Raw genomic sequence first — 17,316 nt, 5'->3', positions numbered from 1 at the left:
TTCTAGAAAGTTCTGAGGTGATGTTCACTGTGAGAATCACCAGCGTACGAGGAGAAGAGTAAATGTCCTGGAGTCAGACCATAACCTGTTTGAGCCTTGTTGTCTGCAGATAACTGTTCCACCTCACAGGCCAGCTGTCAGTGAAAAAGTCATGAAAAAAGCACTCACTTGGTATCCAGTGCATTGAGACTGACAACTATTGGCGCTGGCATGGGCGCGCCTGCTGACGCACCTGTGCTGGCTGCGCTTGTAAACTCCCTGCAGAGCTTTGCTGAGTAACTCAGCTGCACACTGGAGAGGGGCTGTCCTTGGCTGGCGTCAGCTTTTCTGGTGCTGACCTGGAAAATGGGTAAATTTCAAAACTGATCACCTGAAGGAAGCAGACTGATTGGATAAAAAGGTGTAGGAGAAGAGAACAAATACTTAGGGGAGGGAGGATGGACTGAACTGGAGAGGACCCCCCTGACTGCTGCTCCCTCTTTGCCTCCTGCCCTGTCCTTTGTGGTGCTATCAGTGCTGCACTTTCCATAGCCCATTCCTAGACCCCAAGCCAAGAAGAGGGTGCCAGCCCCAGGCTGGCTCTGGGCAGGGCAAGTCTCATGCTGGCAACCACTTAGCTCCAGGCCTCTTGCCCTAGTCTTTTTTTTTTTTTTAAGGTTTTTTTGTTTGTTTGTTTGAAACAGAATGATAGAGAAAGGGAGAGAGAGGGATCTCCTCAAATGGGCACAACAGCTGGGGCTGGGCAAAGCTGAAGCCAGGAGTCTAGAGCTCAGTCCAGGTCTCCCATGAACGTCGTAGGAACCCAAGTGGAAGGAACCTCCCAGGTGCATTAGCAGGAAGCTGAGTCAGAGGCAGGGAAACCAGGACTGAATCCCAGGAACTGTGACATGGGCTGTGGGCATCTCAAACAGTGGCTTCAATCGTTATACAATAGTACCTGCCCCTCTTTTCAAAAATTTTATTTCCATTTTACTTGAAAGGCAGAGAGAGAGAGATACAGAGATGTAGAGAGTTCTACCAACTATTGATTCACTCCCCAAATGCCCACAATAGCTATTGCTGGGCCAGGCCAAAGGCAGGATCCTGGAACTCAGTCTGGGTCTCCCGTTTGGTAGCAAGAACCCAATTGCCTAAGCTGCCTCCTAGGTTCTGCATTAGCAGAAAATTGGAATTGAGAGCAGAGCCAGGACTTGAACCCAGGCATCCCACATCCAGTATGGGATGTGGGAGTCTCAAGTGGCATTTTAACCACTGCGTCAACACTCGCCCCAGTGGTGCCAAGTTTGAGAAAGCGGCTCTGCTCTCCGATGCTGTATTTCTGCCCGCCTCCCCCTGGTATTATTACTGGCACTGGTTTGACCTTATCCCTACCTTGCTTCCGGCCTTGCTGTTGTGGTCAGAGGGGAGTAGCGTGGGCCCCCTCAGCTCTCTGCTTCTTCCTCTTTTGTTGGCAGATGCAAAGAGACAACTGGCTTTGAAGAGGTACCTAGGTACCAACCCAGGCCTGGCAAGAGACAGGGTGAGTATCCTCCAGGAAGAGACCAGAGCCCGAGAGAGAATGCAGCAAGGGTGTGTGGAAGGAACACTGGATAGAGAGTAAGAGGCTCAAGTCCTAGCCCTGTGACTCTGCCTCAAGCTTGGCCACTTAACCTCCCTGCCTCAGTTTCCTCCTCTGTATATTGGGCGCGGATTCCTTAACCCCTCATAGGGTTGTTCTGAGGGTCAGGGGAGATGAAAGAAGGGGCGGGGTGGTGGAAAGCACAAATGACAGGCAGCACACCCAGACAGCTCCTGCTGTGCAGGCCAACACAGGAGCTTCCCAGGTAGGCTGAGAACACAACAAACCTCGGGGACACTCGCTCTGGTTCCAGGGTCCTGCAAACAACCAGGCATGGCTGCAGCACAGAAGTGGAGTAGAGAGAAAAATGGTTCTGGGCAGCAGCTGGGGACTTCCTCTGTGGACGCTGCTGTCTTTCTGTAGTGCTCAGCCAGAGAGAGCAGCAGGTGCATCTGAGCCTGCACGCGCACTCACGCAGTCTGGGCTGTGGAGTTAGTGCAGGGAGAGGTGTGAGAGCAGGTGCCAGTGTGCCTCACACACTTGGCCAAAACCAGATTGGTCAGACCAGATTGGTCAGCAGTGTAGTCTTGAGGACTAATGAAAGCTGGCTTCTGCAGCTGCTGTTTGCAAAGCATTTGTATTTTTCATTACCTGTGAATAACTTTCACAACCTTCACATGTCTTTAGGCATCACTGTGCATTTTTTCAAAGTGTTTCAACTCTATTTTTAAAGATTTATTTATTTGAAAGAGTTACAGAGAGAGGGACAGAGAGAGAGAGAGACAGAGACAGAGACAGAGAAAGAGAGAGATTAGTCCACGGGTACACGCCCCAGATGGCCACAATGGCCAGGACCGGGCCAGGCTGAAGCCAAGAACCAGGAGCTTCTTCTGGGTCTCCCACGTGGGTGCAGGGACCTAAGCACTTGCGCCATCCTCCACTGCTTTCCCAGGCCATTAGCAGGAAGCAAGACCAGAAGGGGAGCAGCTTGGACTCAAACTGGCACCCATATGGGATGCCGACTTTGCAGGTGGCAGCTTTACCTGCTATACCACAATACCATCCCCCAAAATGTATTTTTTTTAAAAAAAAAAATGTATTTTATTCATTTGAAAGACAGATAGACACAGAAAGTTCCCATCTGCTGGTTCACTCCCCAGTGCCCAGGAGACAGGAACTCAGTCCAGGTTTCCCACCTGGGTGGAAGAGACCCAACCACTTGAGCCATCGCCTGCTGCCTCCCAGGGTGTGTGTTAGCGGTAAGCTAGAATCAGGAGCAGAGATGGGACTCAAACAGCACTTTCTCCTGTGCACTCCGATAAGAGATGTCGGTGTCTTAACTGCTTGGCTGAACACCTGCCCCTTTACTTTTTTTTTTTTTTTTAAGATTTATTTATTTATTTGAAAGGCAGAGTTACAGAGAGGCAGAGGCAGAGAGAGAAAGAGAGAGAGAGAGAGAGAGAGAGAGAGAGAGAGAGAGAATGAGAATATGAGAATCTTTCCTCTGCTGTTTCACTCCTCAAATGGCTGCAACAGCTGGAGCTGGGCTGATCCAAAGCCAGGAGCCTGGGGCTTCTTCCGGGTCTCCCATGTGGGTGCAGGGGCCCAAGCAGGGACTTCTTAAGCTGCTTTCCCAGGGGCATCAGCAGGGAGCTGAATGGGAAGAGGAGCAGCTGGGTCTCGAACAGGCGCCCATATGAAATGCCGACAGGGATGCTGACACTAGGCGGCTGCTTTACCTGCTATGCCACAGTGCTGACCCCATCCCTAAAAAAAACTAAAGGTTTTTAACTTTAATTTTTTTTACCTAGTTATTTGTCTATGTTGAATCAATTAGCAAAAATCTGAAATAACCAGAATGCCCAACATTAAAGCATTTATTAGAATGAATGAAAATGTATCATCAAGAATTTGTGGGAACAAACTAGATGCACACACACAGAGTTATGAATAAAGAACTATTGTCAAAGACTGCATTATGATAAATCAGAGGCCAGCACTGTGGCATAGTGGGTTAAGCTGCCGCCTGTGGTGCCAGCATCTTTTGTGGATGCTAGTTCAAGTCCTGGCTGCTCTACTTCTGAAGCAGCTCCCTGCTAATGCACCTGCGAAAGCTGCAGAAGATGCAAGTGCTTGGGTCCCTGCACCCACGTGGGAGACCCAGAAGAAGCTCCTGATTCCTGCCTTCAGCTTGGCCCAACCCCAGCTGTTGTGGCCATCTGGGGAGTGAACCAGTGGATGGAAGACCTCTCTCTCCCTGTCTTCTCCTCTCTCTCTCTATAACTCGGCCTTTCAAATAAATAAAATAAATCTTAAAAAAAAAAAAGAGAGAGAGATAAATCAGAAGAGTTGCAAACTCAAGTACTAAAGCCTTGTGTGTGTGTGTGTGTGTGTGTGTGTCTGTAATTATATTCAGAGGAGACAGACGGTGGGTGTTAGTCATATCTGCTGCCCAGAAGTTGGGGAGAGGCCCGACCCCTCCCACCAGCCCCTTTACCTCGGTTTTCTGCTTTGTGAGCCGTGCACAGCATTGATGTGCTGTCAGAGAAACACTGCCGCCTGCAGAGAGCGCCCCTACTGGCCAACGCTGGAACAGCTTTAGCAACGTAATAAATAACATGCTATTGGATTACCACCCGAAGTATAACATATGTATCTATGAGGTGGTTACAGTGATATAAACAAACTCATGGCAGAGAACGGACCATTCTGTGACGAGGTCCCAGTATTTATGCCCATGCTCCGTGCTGAAGGAGGTGGAGTGGCACACCGCACTCCGGAAGCGTGGGCAGCGTGTAGTGACCTCCTTGCAGCTACCGCAGCGTGCGGGCGTGTGGGTGTGTGCGACTACAGCGGACACCTGGCCAATGCCAGCTCGCTCAGGTGGTCAGTGGTGGCATCCTGATGACGGGTGCTTGTGACGCGAGGTGATGATAGTGACACTTCTCGTCCAGGTCCTTCCTCCTCAAACCCACAACTCCATCCTGATCGGAGGAAAAGCCCAGCAACCCCAGTTGAGGGACGTTCTACAAAACGCGGGGACAGTGTTCCTTAACAACATCACGGCCGTCAGAAGTGGGGAGAATCTGAGACTGTCACAGCCCGGGAGAGGCTGAGGAGACCCGGTGACGGAATGTCACATGGGGTCCTGGACGGGATCTGGGAGCTGAAAAGGGCAGGAGGGAAGAACCAAAGACATCCGGGAGAACTGAGGACCGCAGAGGAGACGGCCCAGCCGCTGCCGCAGGAGTGGGCAACAGGAGGAGGAGGGTGTGAGGGATGCCGGGAGTGTATGCTCTGTCTCTGCGGCCTGTCTGTGAATCTTTCCAAAATGAAAAGCTTGCTTGAAAAGTGGACAACGGTGTCTATATTATGTTGTTGCATTCAGTAAGGGAATTTATACCAAGTATTTTGAACACTGGCATTTGTGTTTAATATTAGCTATTTTTTTATCATGAGCATCCTTGTTTGTATTTTCCTTATTAAAATAACAATATGCATTTACTACAGAAAAATTTACAAATGAGCCAAAGAAAAACACAAGCCAAAGAAGAACAAAGGGCACCCTGCCCCCTTCCAGACAACTCCTGGGCACACCTTGCTGTGGATCCCTGCAGAGGTGTAATTAATTTTTTATAAGGCTTGGATTACACCACACATACAGTTTGGTAAGTGGCCGTAATTTATCTAAGTAGCCCCATAAAATCACTTGACATTTAGCTGTTCCAATTCTTTGCTCTTACAAATAGGCAAGAAAACAAGTAATAAACTAATGTTAATTATGGAGAGAAAAAGGAAACCCTGAAAAATGACAGAAACTGGACACCCGTGCTTAATTGTGCAGAGACGGTGATAATCAGATAACTCATCTGAAAATGTGATGACTGATGACTGGCTTGTTTGACCCTGGATCAGTTTTGTTTCTTATTTTCAAAAAGCTGTAAAATTAAAAGGAAAAAGAAAAGAATTCACAAAAATTAAAAATTTCATTTATTTTGACAGTGGAACTGGTAGAAGATGCGTTTGTTCAATGTAATTAGGGTAGGCGTTTCCTGTTCTTTTAAATTTTATTTATTTGCTTTTAAAATATAATTCTGTTCTCTCTTTTTAAAGTTTTATTTATTTATTTGAAAGGCAGAGTTACAGATAGGCAGAGGCAGAGAGAGAGAGAGAGAGAGAGAGAGAGAGAGAGGTCTTCCTTCCAATGGTTCATTCCCCAAATGGCTACAATGGCTGGAGCTGAGTTGATCTGAAGCCAGGAGCCAGGATCCTTTTCTGGGTCTTCCACGCGGATGCAGGGGCCCAAGCACTTGGGCCATCTTCTACTGCTTTCCCAGGCCACAGCAGAGAGCTGGATTGGAAGAGGAGCAGCCAGGACTTGAACTGGCACCCGTGTGGGATGCCGGCACTGTAGGTGGTGGTTCTACCCGGTATGCCACAGCACTGGCCTCTAATTCTGTTCTTTTAAAATTCGTTGGTTTTATTTTTATTTGAAATAGAGAGGGAGAGAGTCAGAGAAACAGAGAAAGAGACACAGAGAATAGATCTTCTGTCTGCTGGTTCACTCCCTAAATGCCGGCAATATCAGAGACTGGGCCAGGTCAAAGCCAGGAGCCAGTGACTCCATCTGGGTCTCACACAGGTGTCAGGGACGCAGCTGCTTGAGCCATCACCTGCTGCATCCCAGGCTGTGCACTGGCAGGAAGTGGATTAGAAATGGAGTAGCCGGGTCTTGCTCCAGACACTGATATGGGATGAGGAAGTTCCAAACCTTAACTCCTGTATCAAATGCCCACCCTGCTACCTGTTGTTATCCCTAGTCTTGTAAACTTTCATCTTGTAAAAGTTGTGTGTGTTTAAAGTTCACAACTTGATGGTTTGATAGATGTCGTGAAGTAGTCACTGCAATAGAGCTAATTACCATATCCGCCACCTAATGGGGTGCCCCTTGTTGCTCCTGGTGGGGAGAATATTAGGACCCATGTACTCTGTCTCTTTTTTCAATCTTGGTCTCCCCCCCCTTTTTTTAAAGTAAAGATTTATGTATTTATTGGAAAGGCAGAGATACAGGGAGAGAAGAGGAGAGAGGGAGAGAGAAAGATCCTCTATCTGCTAGTTCACCCCCCAAATAGCCACTATGGCCACAGCTGGGCCAGGCCAAAGCCAGGAGCCAGGAGCTTCCTCTAGGTCTCCTACGTGGGTGCCGAGTCCCAAGGACTGCTGCTTTTCCAGGTGCATCAGCGGGGAGCTGGCTCACAAGTGGAGCAGCTGGGATTCAAACCAGCGCCCATGTGGGATGCCGGCACTGCAGGCGGAGGCTAAACTTTCTGCCGCCACAGCACTGGCCCCAGGACCTACTCTGTTAGGGATTTCACCTGCACAGAACATCTTGTTACCTAAAGCCGTCGTGCTCCACATGAGAGCACCCGAACTTGCCCCCCTTGCCTAACCGAGCCGTGCACCCCCTGAGCATTTCCCCCTTGATTTAGACCCTGGTAGGCACCGTTCTGCTCTCTGCTGCTGCGTTTGACTACTTGAGATGTACTTAAGTGAGAGCACACAGCAGTTCCCTCTTTGTGCCTCGTTTATTAGCATATGCCCCTCAGGTGTCTCCGTGTGTTGCGGGTGGCTGGGTTTTCGTCTTGCCAGGGCGGGTTTTCTGCTTTTCCTTGTGTATACGTATGCACACGTTTTCCCCGCCTGCTCCTCTGCTGATGGACGTGTTGTGAATGCTGCAGCAGCACACATAGGTGTGCGGCTGTTGTAGCCTGTTTACTCTCCTTCTTGCAACAAAACACCCGAGTCTGGGCAATTTATAAAAAATAGAAATTTGTTTCCTCAGGGTTCTGGAGGCAGGAAAGCCCATGCCCAAGGCAGCAGCAGGCTGTAGGGCCTGGGGAAGGCCCACTCTTCACGGACGATGCTAACCAGGGGCCCTCGCACGGTGGGAGGGACGAACGCCTTGTCCTCACGAGAGGGAAGAGCAGCAGGGGGCGGGGCGGAGGCTGGCTCCCTCAGCTCTTTCTCCAGGCCCCAGTGCATTCGGGTGGGCAGAGCCCCCGTGGCGCAAGCCCTTCCCAGAAGGCCTCAGCTCTCCAAGGCCACCACGATGAGGATGGCGGGGGCGGAGGGGCAGCATTGAGACCACAGCCTGTGTGCCTCCTCAAGACCCTGATTTCAATTCCTTTGGATAAACGCCCCGAGAGGGCTGCTGGGCTCGCATGGCGGCTCTGTGGTGATAACCGAGGAAGCCTCAGTGGGCGTCCTAATTCCCACCAGTCCTGTGCACAGCTTCCTTTCCTTCCACACCCCCACCAACGCTCGTTACCTTTAAGAAAGAAACGCGAGCTGGCATTGTGGCATAGAGGGTAATCCCATGTGGGCGCCGGTACATGTCCTGGCTGCTCCACTTCCTTGGCTCTTGGCCTGGGAAAACAGTGGAGAATGGACCACGTGCTTGGGCCCCTGCACCCATGAGGGAGACCCAGATGAAGCTCCTGGCTCCTGGGTTCAGCCTGGCCCAGCACCGGCCATGTGGCCATCTGAGGAATGAAACAGAGGATGGAAGATATCTCTCTTGCTCTCTCTTGCTCACTCTCTCTCTTTTTGTGTGTGTACATGTGTGTCTTTCTGTAACTCTGGCTTTCAAATAAATAAATAAATCTTTTAAAAAATAGCCATCCTAATAAATATGAGGTGACACATTATTATAATTTGCATATCTCTGATGATTAGTCATGTTGAACACTTTTCCATATAGCTCTTGTTTTCCTTTTTTTTTTTAATTTCATTTGAAAGGCTCAAGGGAAGGGAGGGAGGGGAGTGAGAGCGAGAGCAAGAGAAAGAGCAAGAGATCTTCTACTTGTTGGTTCACTCCCCAAATGCCTGCAATAGTTGGGGCTGGGCCAGGCTGAAGCCAGTAGCCAGGGAACTCCATTCCTGCCTCCCATATGAACTTGGGCTATCATGTGCCACCTCCCAGGGGAAATATCAACAGGAAACTAGAATCCAGAGCATAGCTGGGACTCAGAAACAGGCACCCCCATTCGGGACGCAGGCACTCTAAGTGGTGGTTTAACCACTATGACAAGCCTGCCCATCTATTGGCCATTTTTGTATCTCCTTTGGAAAAATGTCTGTTCAGGTCCTTTGTGCCTTTTTAATTTTTAAAATTTATGTTATTTGTTTGAAAGGGAGGGAAAGAGAAAGAGATTTTCCATTCTCTGGTTCACTTCCCAAATGGCCTTAATGACCAGGACTTGGCCAGGCCAAAGCCAGGAGTCAGGAACCCTATCTAGGTCTCCCCCATGGATGGCAGGGGCTCGGGTGCTTGAGCCATCATCTGCTGCTTCCTGGACATATTAGCAGAGAGCTGGATTGGAGGTGGAACATCCAGGTCCTGAACCCGTGCTCTGACGTGGATGCCAGTGTCACAAGCAGTAGACTAATCTGCTGTACCATAACACTGGCAACTTTGCACCTTTTAAAAATCAGGGTTTTTTATTTTTTGCTATTGAGTTGTGTGAGTTCCTGTCATGTTTTGTATCAGATACATTGTTTGCAAATATTTTCTCCCATTCCATATGTTGCCTTTTCACTTTGGTTCCTTTGTTAGACAGAACATTTTAATTAATTAATTTATTAAAGAGGCAGAAAGAGAGAAAGAGAGAGTGCTCCTATATGCTGGTTCACTTCCCAGATGCCCGAAATAGCCAGGGCGGGGCCAGGTTGAAGGTGAAATCTAGGAACTCAATACAGGTCTCCCACAGGGTGGCAGGGACCCTAGTACTTACGCCATCACCTGCTATGCTTCCGAGTGTGCATTAGCAGGAAGCTAGAATCCTGGACAGACCTGGGATTTGAACTCTGGCACTCCAATGTGGATGTCTCAACCCCTAGGCCAAATGCCTGCCCTGCAGAAACGTCTTAGTTTGATGGAATCCCACCTGTTTATTTTTGCTTTTGTTTGTGGTTTTGGTGTCGTAGCCAAAACATTGTTGCCAAGACCAATAGCAACAATTTTTCTAGGAGTTTTATGGTTTCAGGTCTTAGGCTTAAGTCTTTAATGCATTTCAAGATAATTTTTATGTACCGGGCCAGCACTGTGGCGTAGTGAGTAAAGTTGCCACCTGCAGCGCCAGCATCCCATATGGACACTGGTTTAAGTCCCATCTGCTCCACTTCTGATGCAGCTGCCTGCTAATGCACCTGGGAAAGCAATGGTGTACGGCCCAAGCATTTGGGCCCCTGCACCCACATGGGAGCTCCTGGCTCCTGGCTTCGGATCGGCCCAGCCCCAGCCATTGCAGTCATCTGGGGAGTGAACCAGCAGATGGAATATCTCTCCACCCCCCCAACTCTGTCTTTGAAATAAATAAATAAATCTTTAAAAAATTTTATGTATTAAAGTTAACACTGGAGTCCAATTTCATTCTTTTTTTTTTTTTAAAGTTTATTTATTTATTTGAAAGCCAGAATTACAAAGAGAAGTAGAGAGAGACAGAGAGAGGCAGAAAGGGAGGGAGGGGTCTTTCATTCACCGGTTCACTCCCCAAAAGATCAAAAGATCACAGTAGCGGGGGCCAGGCCAAAGCCAGGAGCCTGGAACTCCAATCAGATCTCCTACACGGGTGACAGGAACCCAGGCTCTTGGGACCTCTTCTGCTGCTTTCCCACGCCCATTAGCAGGGAGCTGGATCAGAAGTGGAGCAACCAGGACTCTAACTGGTGCCCCCATGGGATGCCAGCACTGCAGGCAGTGTCTTCACCTGCCATGCCACAGTGCTGGCCCTGGTTCATATTGTTTTGACTAACATAGCTTAATGCAGTTTGAGATCAGGGAGTGAGATGCCTCTAGGGTTGTCCTTTTTCAGGAGTGCTTTGGCTATTCAGGCTCTTTTGTGTTCTAATGAATTTGGGGATGCTTTTTCTATTTTTGTGAAAAATGTTATTGGAGTTTCAGCAGGATTACATTGACTCTGTAGATAGCTTTGTTGTATGGACAATCTAACAATGCTAATTCTTCTAATGTATGGCATATCTTTCCACTTGTTTGTGTCTTCATCTTCTTTTATGAATGCTTTGTAGTTTCCAGAGTATGGGTGTTTTACTTCCAAGGTTAAATTTATTTCTAAGTATTTTGTTCTTTTTGATGCTATTGGAGATGACATTGTTTTCTTTTTTTTTAATTTTTATTTTTTGACAGGCAGAGTGGACAGTGAGAGAGAGACAGAGAGAAAGGTCTTCCTTTTGCCATTGGTTCACCCTCCAGTGGCCGCCGCGGCCGGCGCACCGCGCTGATCCGATGGCAGGAGCCAGGTGCTTATCCTGGTCTCCCATACAGGTGCAGGGCCCAAGCACTTGGGCCATCCTCCACTGCGCTCCCGGGCCACAGCAGAGAGCTGGCCTGGAAGAGGGGCAACCGGGACAGAATCTGGCGCCCCGACCGGGACTAGAACCCGGTGTGCTGGCGCCGCAAGGCGGAGGATTAGCCTAGTGAGCCGCGGTGCATGCCGACATTGTTTTCTTTATTTCCTTTTTGGATTCTTCACTGCTCAGGTATGGAACTGCAACTTTTATGTGTTACAGTTTTCCTAAATTAATTAGTTCTAATAGATTTTTTGGTGGGGGCTGGAGTCCTTGGGGTTTTTTATATATAAGATCATATGATCATGTCCTCTCTAGAGACAATTTAACTTCTTCCTTTCTGAATTTTTTTCATTCCTTTCTTTCTTTACTTTACTTTTTTTTTCCTAATTACCTCGGTTAGGACTTCCAGTACTATTTGGAATAACATTGACAAGAATGGGCACCCTTTTTTGTGTCTGATCTTAGAGTAAAAACTTCCAGCTTTTCTTGATTTTTTTAAAGATTTATTTGTTTGTTTGAAAGGCAGAGTTACAGGGAGGGAGAGGCAGAGGCAGAGAGAGAGAAGGAGAGGGAGGGAGAGATCAATTGTCCATTCACTGACTGACTCCCCAAATGGCTGCAGTAACCAGGATTGGGTCAGGCTGAAACCAGAAGCCAGGAGCTTCATCTGGGTCTCCCACACAGGTAGTAGGGCCCCAAGTGCTTTGGGCCATCCTCTGCTGCCCTCCCGGGTGCAATCCAGGGAGCTGGATCAGAAGCAGAGCAGCTGGGACTTGAACCAGCACCCATATGGGATGCTGGTGCTGCAGAATGTGCTTTACCCACTACACCACAATGCCAGCCCCCCAACTTTCCTCCATTGAGTACAATATCAGCTGGGGCATTATTATATATGGCATTTATTATGTTAAGGTACATTCTTTCCATACCCAATTTGTTAAAAGTTTTTAATGGAAAACAATATTGAGTTTTGTCAAATTCTTTTTCTGCATCTATTAAGATGATCATAAGATTTTTATCCTTCATTCTGCTAATGTGGTGCATCATATTTCTTGTTTTGTGTATGTTGAGCCATCCTTGCATCCTAGGGACAAATACCACTTGATCATGGTATATCCTTTTAACGTGCTGTTGAGTTCAGGTTGCTAGTATTTCATTGAGGATTGTTTCATTATTGATTTTTCCATCTGGATGATCTTGCCAACATTGATTGGTGTTGAAGTTGCCTAATAGTATTGCATTACTGTGTATTTTTACTTTTAGTTTTATAGTGATTTGCTTTAGATATTCTGGGTGTTCCAATGTTGTATGTATATATATTCACAATTGTTATATCTTCTTGATGATTTTACCCCTTTATCATTACATAGTGATTTTTAAAAGATTTATTTATTTTCATTTGAAAGAGTTACACACAGAGAGAAGGAAAAGCAGAGAGAGAAGACTTCCAATCTGCTGGTTTATTCCCCAGTGGCCGCAATGGCTGGAGCTGTGCTGATCCAAAGCCAGGAGCCAGGATCTTCTTCTAGGTCTCCCATACGGGTGCAGGGGCCCAAGGACTTGGGCCATCCTCTACGGCTTTCCCAGGCCATAGCAGAGAGTTGGATTGGAAGTAGAGCAGCTGGGACTTGAACCAGTGCCCAAATGGGATGCCAGCACTGTAGGCAGTGGCTTTACCTGCTACACCACAGTGCCAGCCCCATTACATAATGATCTTATTTGTCTCTTGTCATAGTTTTTGGCTTAAGTCTATTTAATTTAATTATGGCTATTTCTACTCTCTTTTAATTACTCTTTGTATGGAATAGCTTTCTCCAACCCCTCACTTCAGTATATTTGTGTCCCTAAAACTAAAATTAGTCTCTTGTAGGGAGCATATACTTGGATCTTGTTTTTTAAATTCATTCAGCCCCTATGCCTTTTGATTAGAGAATTTAATCCATTTATAATTAAACTAATTATTGATAGATAAGAACTTACAATTGCCATTTAGTTAATTGTGTTCTGATTTCTTTTTTTTTATAAAGATTTTTTTATTTATCTGAAAGAGTTACACAGAGAAGGAGAGGCAGAGAGAGAGAGAGAGAGAGAGAGAGAGAGAGGTCTTCCATCTGCTGGTTCACTCCTCAGTTGGCTGCAACAGCTGCAGTGTGCCAATCTGAAGCCAGGAGCCAGGAGCTTCTTCTGGGTCTTCCACATGGGTACAGGGGTCCAAGAATTGGATCATCTTCTACTGCTTTCCCAGGCCATAGCAGAGAGTTGGATTGGAAGTGGAGCAGCTGGGACTCGAACTAGCACCCATATTGGATGCCTTTAACCACTACACCACAGCACTGGCCCCAATATTCTGACTTCTGTAATTCTTTTCTGTCTTCCTGTCTCCTTTTGTGATTTGATGATTTTTGTAGTATTATACCTTGATCGCTTTTTTCTTTTTTTTTAATATTTATTTTTTAAATTAATTAATTAATTAAATTTTTTGACAGTCAGAGTGGACAGTGAGAGAGAGAGAAACAGAGAGAAAGGTCTTCCTTTTCCGTTGGTTCATTCCCCAATGGCCGCTGCGGCCAGCGCACTGCAGCCAGCACACTGCGCTGATCCAAAGCCAGGAGCCAGGTACTTCTCCTGGTCTCCCAGCAGGTGCAGGGCCCAAGTACTTGGGCCATCCTCCACTGCACTCCCGGGCTACAGCAGAGGGCTGGACAGGAAGAGGAGTGGCCAGGACAGAATCTGGCGCCCCGACCGGGACTAGAACCCGGTGTGCCGGCACTGAAGGCAGAGGATTAGCCTATTGAGCCGCAGCACCGGCAAAAATATTTATTTTTGAGAGGCAGAGTTACACACAGAGAGAGGGAAAGAGAGAGAAATCTTTCATCTGTTGGTTCATGCCCCATATGGCTGCAATGGCTGAAACTGAGCTGATCCGAAGCCAAGAACCAGGAGCTTTTCCTGGGTATCCCACATGGGTGCAGGGACCCAAGCAGTTGGGCCCTCTTCTACTTTCCCAGGCCATTAGCAGAGAGCTGGATCAGAAGTGGAGCAGTGGAGACTCAAATTGGCGCCAACTCTTCAGGCAGTGGCTTTACCTGCTATTCCGCAGTGCCCGCCCCATAAAGTTAATATTTCATGTGTGGGCCAGCGCCGCGGCTCAATAGGCTCATCCTCCACCTAGCAGCGCCGGGTTCTAGTCCCGGTCAGGGCGCCAGATTCTGTCCCGGTTGCCCCTCTTCCAGGCCAGCTCTCTGCTGTGGCCAGGGAGTGCAGTGGAGGATGGCCCAAGTGCTTGGGCCCTGCACCCCATGGGAGACCAGGAGAAGCACCTGGCTCCTGCCATCGGATCAGCACAGTGTGCCGGCCGCAGCACGCTGGCTGCGGCGGCCATTGGAAGGTGAACCAACAGCAAAGGAAGACCTTTCTCTCTGTCTCTCTCTTTCACTCACTGTCCACTCTGCCTGTAAAAAAAAAAAAAAAAAAAAAAAAAAAAAAAAAAAAAATTCGTGTGTGTGTGTGTTTTTTTTTTCTTTTTTAAAGATTTTGTTATCTATTTATTTGAAAGGAAGAGTTAGAGAGAGAGAATAAAAGAGATTTTCCATTTACAGATTCACCCACCAAATGGCCACAATGGCTGGAACTGTACCAGGCCACAGCCAGGAGCCCAGAACTTCCTCTGAGTCTCCCACATGGGTGCAGGGGCCCAAGTATTTGGGCCACCTTCTGCTGATTTCCCAGGAGCATTAATAGGGAGTTGGATCAGAAGTGGAGCAACTGGGTCTCGAACCAGCACCCATATGGGATTCTGACGTTATAGGCAGCTGCTTAACCCACTACACCATGTCACTGGCCCCCTCACGTGTTTTCATGTTGGTACTTCATGTCCTTTATTTCAACCTGAAGAACTTCCTTTCCCATGTTTGTAAAGAAGATGAATACTGATAAACTCTTTCATCTTTTGTTTATCTGGGAAAGTCTATCACTCCTTCATTTCTGAAGTACAGCTTTACCAGCTAAAGTATTCTTGGCTGGAACTTTCTTCTTTCAGAACATTAAATGCGTCATCACGCTCTACTAGCCCTCCAGGTTTCTGCCAAAAAATCCACTGTTAGACTTATGAGGATCTTCCTCTATGGGGTAGGTAATTTCTCTCTTGCAACTTTAAATGTTAATCATTATGCATCTTGGTAATGATTTTTTTCTTCCTTCCCCTTCTTTCCTTCCTTCCTTTCTTTTTTAAGATTTTATTTATTTATTTATTTATTTATTTATTTGAGAGAGAGAGTTATAGACAGAGAAGGACTGAGAGAAATATCTTCCATCTGCTGGTTCACTCCCCCAAATGGCCACAACAGCTGGAGCTGGGCCTGTTCGAAGCCAAGAGCCAAGCACTTCTCTCGGGTCTCCCACATGAGTGCAGGGACCCAAGCACTTGGGCCATTTTCCACTGCTGTCCCACCCATTACCAGAGAGCTGGGCTGGAAGATGAGCAGCCAGGACACAAACCGGTGGTCACATGGGATGCCAGTGCCGCAAGCAGAGGCTTAGCCTCTCACACCGTGGCGCCAGCCCTGGTGATGATCTCTTTTGTTCAGTCCATTTGAGATTCTTTGGGTGTCATGGATTTGGATGTTCCTTTCCTTCCCCAGATTTGGGTGGGGTTTTTGGTCATTACTATGTAAAAACAAAAAACTTTTTAAACTTACTATCATTTTATCTAAAGAGCAGAGAGAGACAGAGACAGAGACAGAGAGACAGAGAGACTTTCCATCCACTGGCTCGCTCCCCAAATGCCCGTAACAGCAGTCAAAGCCAGGAACCTGGAACTCAGTCCATGTTGTGGCAGGGACCCAACTACTTGAGCTACCACCTGTTGCCTCTTAGGGTGTGCATTAGTAGGAATCTGGATGGGAAGCGGATACTTGACTCAAACCCAGGCACTCTGAGAAGGGATGTATACATCCCAAGTGGTATTTTAACCGCTGTGCCAAATGCCTGCCTTGTTTTTATTCTTTTTTTAAATAAGCTGTCTGACACTGTCTGAGTTTCTTCTGGGACTCCCATGATGCATACGTTGCTTTGTTTCATGTAAATCTACTGTCCATGTAGTGTTCCAAATGTTTCCTAAATATGTAATGCCTCGGTGAAGTAACTGATTCCTGTGTGGATCATTTTCGGATGAGGAAACTGAGGGCCAGGAAGGCTAAGCAGGTTGTCCAGGATTCTACCTATGTGTGTGGTTCCAGCTGCCCACCTCTGGACTGCTGCACATGGCCCCCATAACCCTCTGAACCAAATCACACACAGCCACGCTGCATGCAGTCAGTCAGGTGACAGCGGCATTAAACTTCGTGATTCTGGGCCTGATATCTGAAAACCACTGGATTCCCGAAGTCTGAAGAGGCTACTTCCTAGTTGTAGCTTTGGAAAAGTGCCTGAATGTCCTTAAACCTTGGCTTCCTTATATGTAAAATAAGCATCATGACACCACCTGGGTCCCCCCCTTCTCCTCGGAATACAGGTGCGTGAAGATGCTTCACAAGTGGTGACGCATACCTGTAGGCAGGACACCGAAGGAGAGCAGCGAGAAGGGCGCTGTACAGTCAGAGGTGTGCACACAGGACTGCGGGGCCGCTCGTGTGAGGGAAATTGTGTGAGGGAGCCTGTGGGAGGCACTTGTGTGAGGGATCTCACGTAGGGAGCTCGTGCGAGGCGCCTGTGTGAGAGAAGTCGTGTGAGGGCACTTGTATGAGACAATCTATGTAGAGAGCTTGAGCGAGAGAACTTGTGTGAGGGAGCTTGTATGAACGTGCTTCTGTGAGGACACTTGGTGAGGGCGCTTGTGTGAAGGAACGCGGGCTCCTGGGAAGCGGTGTTGGGACTGGGAAGCGGTGCTGGGATAGGGTAGGAGCTCGGTTTGGTGTTAATCTGATGAATTTGGATGCTGTTGGTGGAATGGGAGGCGTGCTGTGAGCGGCTGTCCCCTGCCGGGATCCTGGGTGCTGGAAGGGTTTTCTTCACCTTCTCTGATGGACTTCATCTTCTCTCAGTTGCAAAGTGGGAGGGCTCCCAGGGACTGCCTTCCTGGCGCGTTGTAGCCAGTGTGCACAAGAGGAACGCTTGGTAGCAAGGGACAGGGTTGGGGCTCCTTCCACAAGCCCAGGTTAGTCAGAGTGTGGGCTCTTCCGATTTAAAGAAGCCAGCGCATCGACCCTCCAACACTCCCTCTGCTAGACTGTTCTGCTGCACGCCGACTTCTCACTGCTCTTCCCTCATAGTTGGCACTTTCCTCCTGACACCCTTGTCGGTGTTTCACAGTGCTCGCCTCGTCCTTACTCCTAAAGGGCTGTGCTCTTTCTCAGCTAGTCTCCTGACCAGTTCTTCTCGGGGCCTGTCAT

The 17,316-nt window shown here is 47.9% G+C and overlaps 1 long non-coding RNA gene across 1 annotated transcript; it reads right to left on the bottom strand.

The window, feature by feature from the left end:
• Position 1: 1 nt before the first annotated feature.
• LOC138846154 (uncharacterized) lies at positions 2 to 4,166 on the bottom strand. The gene is made up of 3 exons (XR_011383554.1): positions 4,056 to 4,166; positions 233 to 338; positions 2 to 134 (listed from the first exon to the last, which is right to left on the bottom strand). It is a non-coding gene; the product is annotated as an uncharacterized lncRNA (long non-coding RNA).
• Between the last annotated feature and the right edge of the window lie 13,150 nt (positions 4,167 to 17,316).

The sequence above is a fragment of the Oryctolagus cuniculus genome, chromosome 17 (genome assembly GCF_964237555.1).
Source record: "Oryctolagus cuniculus chromosome 17, mOryCun1.1, whole genome shotgun sequence".
NCBI lineage: Eukaryota > Metazoa > Chordata > Mammalia > Lagomorpha > Leporidae > Oryctolagus > Oryctolagus cuniculus.
This window is presented reverse-complemented; position numbering and strand designations above follow the sequence as displayed.